Source organism: Octopus bimaculoides, chromosome 1 (genome assembly GCF_001194135.2).
Source record: "Octopus bimaculoides isolate UCB-OBI-ISO-001 chromosome 1, ASM119413v2, whole genome shotgun sequence".
Classification (NCBI taxonomy): Eukaryota; Metazoa; Mollusca; class Cephalopoda; order Octopoda; family Octopodidae; genus Octopus; species Octopus bimaculoides.
Window position 1 is genome coordinate 102711971 of NC_068981.1, and position 9279 is coordinate 102721249.

Consider the following 9279-nt stretch of genomic DNA (forward strand, 5'->3'; position numbering starts at 1 on the left):
TATATATATATATATATATATATATATATATATATATATATATATGTGTGTGTGTATAGATTGATAGATATGCATGAATGTATGTTTGCGTGTGTTCTTGTATGAGATATATCTATATACACGCACGCACTCATACATGCACGTATACATATATGCATGCATATATACCTACCCACCTATATACATACATACATACATACATACATACATACATACATACATACATACTTACGCATCGTAGTATGATGGATGAGGTACTTGCAAATTGCCGTTTCTTTTAAATATTGAAATAACTGAACAATTCCACTTCGTTTTCCTCAACAACTTCCCTGCCAATTATGGTTTCCCATGATCGTGTCTCCTGTATGGTATGTGGGTAGTATGAGCATGTATGGTGTAAGTTAGAGGAACAAGTGGAAAAGGTTCGATTTCCCACGCCGTAAGCTTCAGATTTACAGTATAAATTGTAAGCTGCAAATTCTTCCTGCTAGAAACTTTTGGTTAATGATTAATGATTATGTGATTAAGGTCAAACTTATTGAGAAAGAGATCGTCGCTCATCATTGTAGTCAAGTAATGAATGGATTTTGATAGCTTGAATGTATGCATATGTGTGTGTGACTTTAGAGGCTTAGGCGTGGCTGTGTGCTAAGAAGTTTGCATCCCAACCAACATGTTTCCGAGTTCTGTTCCACTGCGTGGCACCTAAGGTCTTCTATTATAGCCTCGGGCTTACCAAAGCCTTGCGAGTGAGTTTGATAGACAGAAACTGAAGAAAGCCCGTCGTATATACCAGATTGAATCAAAAGATTTTTCGCATTTTCACCAATGATTTTTGGCAACTTGTATCTCCATGATATAACGTTAATTTGATACAACCTGTTATCTAATCGTTGCTGAATATGAATTGAATATATTTTATTGCCTATTTTATAGCTGCGGAATATGAAAGGTTTAGTCCACTTTGAACTTTTAAACCCAAACCAAACGATAACAAAGGAGATCTACTGTGAGTAGCTTGAGTGGCTAAAGTCAGCGCTAGAAGAGAAACGGCTATCTTTGGTTTCAAGACGAAAGATGTTCTTCCATTAGGATAATGCTCGGCCACATACATCGAAGATGACATTCCAAAGGCTGAAACAGTTTGCATGGGAAACGATGCCCTACCCACCATATTCGCCGGACATTTCCCCATCTGATTATCATTTATTTTGCAGTCTTCAAAATCATTTGGACAGGAAAATATGAATTATGTAGACGAGGTCAGAATAGTACTGGAGGAGTATTTTTCGTCACGGACCAGGGAATTTTGGAAGAGGGGCCTTAAAGTATACCAGATAGATGGAAGAGCATTGTAGAAAATGAAGGAGAGTATATTTTAGATTTAAAAAGAACTTTGTTTATCTTAATTTTGAAAAATAAAAGTATAAAAAAAACCGCATTAGTTATGGGATGACCCAATATATTACTTGTTGGCGTGGCTTTGCGGTAAGAAGCTTACTTCCCAACGACACGGTTTCGGGTTCTCCAAATATCTCGACCTCCCGTTTCATATCCATGACACTAACCACGTCCTTCCCCTCTTCAATTCCTCTCCTTCCCTTAGCGCCTCCTTTTCACATGGACATAAAATCCCTGTACACTGTGATCCCCCACAATGACGGCCTCCTAGTCCTCCAATACTTCCTCAACCGTCGCCCCGAACCCACTGCTAGGACTTCCACCCTTCTCCACCTAGCAGAACTCGCCCTCACTCTCAACTGCTTTACGTTCGCAGGAGAGATTTACCAGCATTTGTCTGGCGTCGCTATTGGGACGAGAATAAACCCCAATTTTGCCAACTTATTTGTTGGCTACGTTGAGGCCCAAAATTCTCACAGTTCTCCGGACCGACCCCAGAGCTATACGGTTGCTATATAGACAACTCTATAGGTGCTACCTCACTCTCCCGCGAACAGCTCTCCCATTTCAACTCTTTCGTTTCTAACTTCAACCCTTTTCTCCAATTCACCTCTAACATCTCCAATTCACCTTTACTTCCATAAACTTCCTCGATATCTCTCTCTCCATTAATCTCCTCTCCCACTCTTTCACCACCACCGCCTTATTTAAACCCACAGACCCCCACCACTACCTCAACTTATTCCTCCTCCCATCCTTCCCACACCAAATGAGCCATCCCCTACTCCCAGTTCCTCCGCTTCCGACGCCTGTGAAACCGGGACCAGAATTTCGAAACCCAGTCCCAATACCTGGCCCTGTTGTTCATGCGTATTGGATACCATTCCATCCTTTTGCAAACTACCCTTACCCACACTCGTCAAATCGATTGCACTACCGCCCTCTCTCCTTCCTCACACCGACCTCCAACCACATTCCCTTTCCCCTCCTTTTCCACCCTCCAGCCTACCACTTCGTCGGAAGATCCTGCGGGCCTCCAGCTAGATCCCACCCATATTTTCCCTAACCCATCCTTTCCCTCCTTCAAATGCGCCTGTAACCTACGCGATCTACTGGTCCGTAGCTCCCTTCCCCCTCCATTCCAACCGAAGCCGGATCCTTCCCTTGCTCCAGGGCCCGTTGTCACACCTTTCATCACCCACACCACCCTTTCATCACCCACACCAACTCCCTCACTTGATCTAACCAGCACACCCTCTACATTAGGAACTCCTCCTTCACTTCTTCAAGCCTCATTTACTGCATCATTTATTACAACTTTACATTAGCTAGCCGACAGATTCACCGAACACCTACGAGACGTTCGTTTACGTAAGAACACCCCTGTCGCAAGTCAGTTTCTCTTGGCCGACCACTCTACTTCAGATATCACCGTCTTCGGCCTTGCCCTACACCATGGATCTATCAACTCTAGACTCCACCTGCAACAGCATTACATTTTCTCTCTACGTAGCCAAACTTCTTTCAGAATCAACACAACCCCCTCCTCTCAGTGACTTTCCCCACACATTATACTGTTTAAAAAACTTTTTATTCAATCTTTTTATCTCCCTTTTTTTTTATTCATTTTCTTTTCCTTTATTTTTGCTTTATTATTTTTTATAATTTTCAAAATAATTTTAAAATAAATCTTTTAATAATAATTCAATAATTTAATAATCTAAAAAAAATTTTTAATAATTTCTTAATAATTTTTATTTGTTACTGATCCTATTTCTGTTACCGAATTTCTTTCTGTTACTGATTTATTCACTTAATCCTTTTCATTTTTAATTATTACAAATTTTTATTTTTCAGTTTCCATTATTTTTTATTATTTATTTGTTAATTTTGTTATGTATTATTTGTATTATTTCTATTTTTCGTAACTTGTATTTTTCACTGTTTATTTGTATCATTTCTTACTTTTTATATTCTTATACCACACACCACACACACACACTCACACAAACGTACACACCTACACACACTCACACCTGCGTGCGCACCTTCCCACCCCGTGCGCACGCACACACACACACGCACACGCACTCTCACACAAACAGACATACACACGTACATACACACATATGCCCGCACACATAATACCCCCAATCTTGGCTATACCAATGCACCCACACACACACTCTTTCTCACCCCACTACATTCACATTCACCCATTCTCACACCCTCTTCTGGCTGCCTCTGACCTACTATTGACCCTTACATCTCCGCACACACGCCCACCAAATCCACCCACAAGGCTTTGGTCGGCCCTAGGCTATAGTAGAAGACACTTGCCCAATGTGCCACGCAGTGGGTGTGCACCCGGAACCATTTGGTTGGGAAGCAAGCTTCTTACCACACAGCTACTCCTACGCTTATACCACTCCTGATATATATATTGATAGATATATTAAAGACACACACACACACACACACACACACACACACACACACACACACACACATATATATATATATATATATATATATGCGTATATATATATACGCATACGTATGTATTTATTTATACATTGCTCAGTATATACTTTACAATACTTATATTACGATATCGGTATACATCCATATATGTACATCGTAATGTAAGATTTGTAAAGTCAATTAAAATCATATTTTATACAGTTCAAATGTTATCTGATATAGAACTCAATACATGGGTAGAGTAGATAGATATGTTTGATTGTATCAAGAGCTGGTATACTAAAGACATTCTATTCTGAGTTTTGTCCCGTGCTGGGTTATTAACGATAGTCTTGAACAGTCTAACTCACAGCAAGGCCCTGTGTAGACTGTCAACTTTTGATATGATAAACATACATGTACATATAACAGACACACGCATATTTATATATACATACATGCATGCATACATACATACGTACATTCATACACGCATGCATACATGCATGCAAGAAGGCAAGCAGGAATACATACGTACACATGCATACGCATATATTTATGCATACAAGGATACATACAGATACATATATACTAACAGATACATACATATATGCATACATACATACATACATACAAACAGACATACATACAGACAGACATACATACTTTCACATATATACATACATACATGCTTACACACATACACACATACATACACACACACACACACACACACACACACATAGGAAATTGGGATCTTTAAGTCGATTGTCTCCTGAAACCTTAACTGTCAACTTAGACAGTAATTATAACCACTCGGATTTCGCTTTATTCCCACCGCCGTTGCTACCAGTTCAGCTCACTTTGCGCGATGTGTCGACCGACCCTTCCACCAACAACCACCACCACCACCACCACCATCATCATCATCAATAACAAATTACAGTAAAAGCAACAATTAAATGAAATTATTCGATATATTGAACTTTAAGATTGCCTCTCGATTATTATTATCATTATTGTTTTTATTATTATTATTATTATTATTATTATTATTATTATTATTATTATTATTATTATTATTATTATCATTATTGTTGTTTTTATTATTATTATTATTATTATTATTATTATTATTATTATTATTATTATTTGATTTTTGCCTTTTTTTTTAATTTGGATTCGTATTGTTGAGGGAGGTGGGTCGGTTTGAAATGTGACCTCCACTAGATCTCAACTAAATCTGAGACTAGCAGGCACCAATCACTCTCATATTTCTTCAACATACGTATGAATGTATACTCGTACATCTATGTACGTGCACGCCCATAATTTTATTTATTTATTTATTTTTCTGTATTTAGTTTGTAAATACATACAAACATACATGTAGACTATAACATATGTATTGTTTTACAAGAGGAAAGTAAATTGCATCTTCCGTTCTAACTATACAACCCACAAACACAGCTAAATTAATACGTGTATTGTTATAAAAGGGGCGGTTGAGATAAAGTATAGGCAGTCGAACGCTGGACTCGCTCATGTTCCTGCTTTGTGTTTTTACTGTATCTAGGTGTTCATTTCATACCGTGATAGATTTATTCTTAACATAGCATACTGGACTGTTTTAACAGCATTTTAGGCCCCAAGGGCGAATCAATGCATGTGACGCTATAGAATTTATTTGTTGACATCAGGCCACAACAGGCATACATTGCAACTGGATGCCCTAGGCCCTTGGGGCCCTTGGGGCCTCTGAGCATCTAACTGCCCTGTGTGGGATTGTATGCATATTTATTATCTTTCCCGGCTCAAAACATTTCTTTTGGCGAATAGGAATAATCGACATTCCATAAGGCTGGTGTGCATGTTTTTAGATATCCGTTGTCGATCAGTTATGCGAATGAGATATAAATTTCCCCCTGCAAAAAAAAAAAAAAAAAAAAAAAAAAAAAATCGGTGCTGGCATGGCTGTGTGGTAAGAAGCTTGTTTCCCAACCAATAGTATCTGAAACGGGAAATATATGGTTCGCCTCGCCCTTCTTTCTTGAAGTTAAATCGTTACCGAAATTATTCTCTAAAATCTTGAAGGAAAATTTCCCAAAACATCATAAATACTATCCTATCTTCAACAAATCTCCTGTGAAACTGTCGCACTCTACTACGCCGAATTTAAGATCGATTATAGCTTCCAATAATAGATCCAAACTTAGATTTAAGAAATCTACCCACCCAAATCCTCAGACTGGAACCCATAACTCAAAAACTGACACTAATTCCAATGAAAATATTACGCCAGGTCACCCCCTGCCGGTTGAGACTGATTTGACCTCAATTAATCAGAAAATTCATGCTGATGCGGGGAGAAAAACATGTAATTATCGCATTCAGGACTCGTATCCACTTGCTGGATCCTGTTTACGCAGAAATGTAGTTTATACGTGTTCTGTGAATACCCCTGCCACACAGAAGGTAAGAGTTTACATAAGAAGTACTATTAATTTTAAACGTCGCTATAGGGCCCACTTGAATTCTTTCACTAGCTTAAAATATAAATTCTCTTGAACGCTAGCCACATATATACACGAACTTAAGCTAAAGAATACACAATATACATGGGTTCCAATATAAGGATTTGGATGAGTAGATTTCTTAAATCTAAGTTTGGATCTATTATTGGAAGCTAGAATATACAATATTCATTGTCTTGGTCTATAATAGCAGAAACCCCTCCGTACAATAAAATTACGCGTGTATGTAAATTATGTATTAAAGAGTCCATTAATATTTTCCGTCGATATGACTCTACATTATTAAATTAGTTCTCGGATGCTATGTATTCTTGTAACCATAGATACCGTTCAACATTTAAATATTTAGAATAATCAGGTTAGATTGATCATTAAATTTTATAATTAACTACATTCCATCTAATATTTATATTCATGCCACCCTCCAACTTCATCTTGATCAATAATTACCTGCTTATAATCTACAATATTTTCTAAATTCCACTTTTCACAGTTCCTGCTATAACATTTTCTCTTCCTGTTAACATGTATACCTCTCTATAAAATCAAAACTCATTTGGTCGTTGCAACACTGTATGAAATGTGAATCCTAAATAGTGTATTCTCCATGACGAAGGAGGCAGTATCTAATATTTGGATTGGAATATCCTCAAATCTATGGATTACTGTACCCCCTGAAACGGCCGTTGGAGCACCGTTACCTGATTATTTAAACTGGACCTCTTATATCTGTTATTTGGAAACTTCATTCTCCATGCTTAAAACTTTATTCATTCACTTTTTCGTAAGGACTTATATTTTCATTCTTTAAGATTTTAACAACGCTTTTAGTCTATTAATAGGATAGTAGTTCAAGATGTTTATATATAATTTTATACATCAACATTTTTATACCTGAATTTGATTATATATATATATATATATATATATGGCAATTTCTGTCTGTTTAACCGTCTCTCTGTTACCTACAGAGTGTCTAAATCACAGAGCCAATATTTACGAAACTTTGCATACATGTGACACTAACATCCAGTTCAATAATAGGATAATTGGATTTCGATAAAAATCTATGATGTGCTCTCCCGGGGCGTTGGGCGAATTATATGATAAAATGAGAAGGTTGCAAAATTATAAGTCCGACACACAGAAGGTGAGTTCTATCTGTGAAGGCGAGAACAGCAGTGATAATAGGATAGTAACGTTACTATGTCATATAAGGTAGTAACAGAAAGGGAAGGTGACTTCTATCAGTGGAGGCGAGAACAGCAGTGAGAATTGGATGCTAACGTTACTATAACTGTCATATATACGCGACGCTGCATACATACTTTCGTAAATATATACACCACACACAACACACACACAACACACCACACACACACACACACACACACACACACACACACACACACACACAGAAAGGAGGGTGTGAGGAATACGTAGTTTTAAGGAGAGAGGGGTAGGTGGCTTTTTTGCTGTCCATCGCAAAGAAACACTCCCGAAAACACTCACACAAACACACACACGTACATACATAATAAATCCCCCCCCCCAAAAAAAACGGAGAATAAACACTAGAAAATAACAATGCGAGGACGTGGTACATACAAAGTATTAGCACACACGTATACACGCGCACACACCTATACACACGCACACACACTTCAAACTGTCAGTCAAACACCTTTCTACTGACCCTACTTCTACGCACTTGTAAAGAGACACACAACTCAGGGAAGGAAAGAAAGGTGGTTTTACGTTTCGAGCAAAGCTCTTCTTCAGAAACAAGGAGACAGAAGAAAGTCCAAAAGAAAAGAAGACGGAGGAAAAAAAAATACGCCAACGATTCACATGTGGTTACATTTTGAAATGACCGGAAGGGAATGGGTGAAGAAAAAGTTCTTTCTAAGACAGGAGAGTGTAAGAGAAGGAGGTATGTGTGTATGTGTGAGTATGTGCGTGTGCGTACGTCTGTCTATGTGTGTAATAGCATGTCTGTGTATGTGTGCATGCATGTGTGTGTGTTGTGTGTGAGTTGTTTGTGTGGTGTTGGCTGTTTATATGTGTATGTGTGACTGAACCTTGTCTCTAAATGTTGTAGGAAGAATTCATTCCATTATCTTTTGGGTGGAGTATTGAACTAATTGCAGCTTGTAAGTGTGAAACTTTAGGTGTTTGTGTAGGATTTTACAAACTGCTCTTTTGAGGAGGGGCAACCCTCGGCTAGCTCTTCGTATTGACTTTTTGGTGCAGCGCACGAATTTTCTTCTAACTCGATCAATAACTTCCTTTAAGACTGATGGTCGGCCAGAATGTCCCTTTCTCTGATCACATATACACCTTTTCTGATTAAAATCGTTGTTCTATTTCCGAATGGACTTGGGTGTAAGTGGAATCGTATGATACTCGAGTCTGAAAGCATGTTGCAAGACCACAACACTGTTTGATCTTGCAAATTCCAGTACACACCAGCTGCGTTGCTGTGGAGGAGGCGGCAATTTTTAGATTTCGTTGAATCCCTGTGGTTTTCGGGTCAAAGATGTCTAATCACGCGGAAAAAAAAAAAGAAAGAAATAACTGTTGTTAAAGAATCGGTTCACAACATGTTTATCAATATATTTGGATTAGTTTAAATATCATCGTGAAATCAGGGAGTGTTTTTATGGATACCCTGTACATGTATTATATATTGGAGCGGTTGTGTGGGAAGAAGTTTGCTTCTCAATCATATGGTTCCGGGTTCAGTTCCACTGCGTGGCACCTTGGGCAAGTGTCTTCTACTATAGCCTCAGGCCGACCAAAGGCTTGTGGGTGGATTTGGTATACGGAAACGGAAAGAAGTCCGTCGTATATATATATGTATATATATATATATATATAT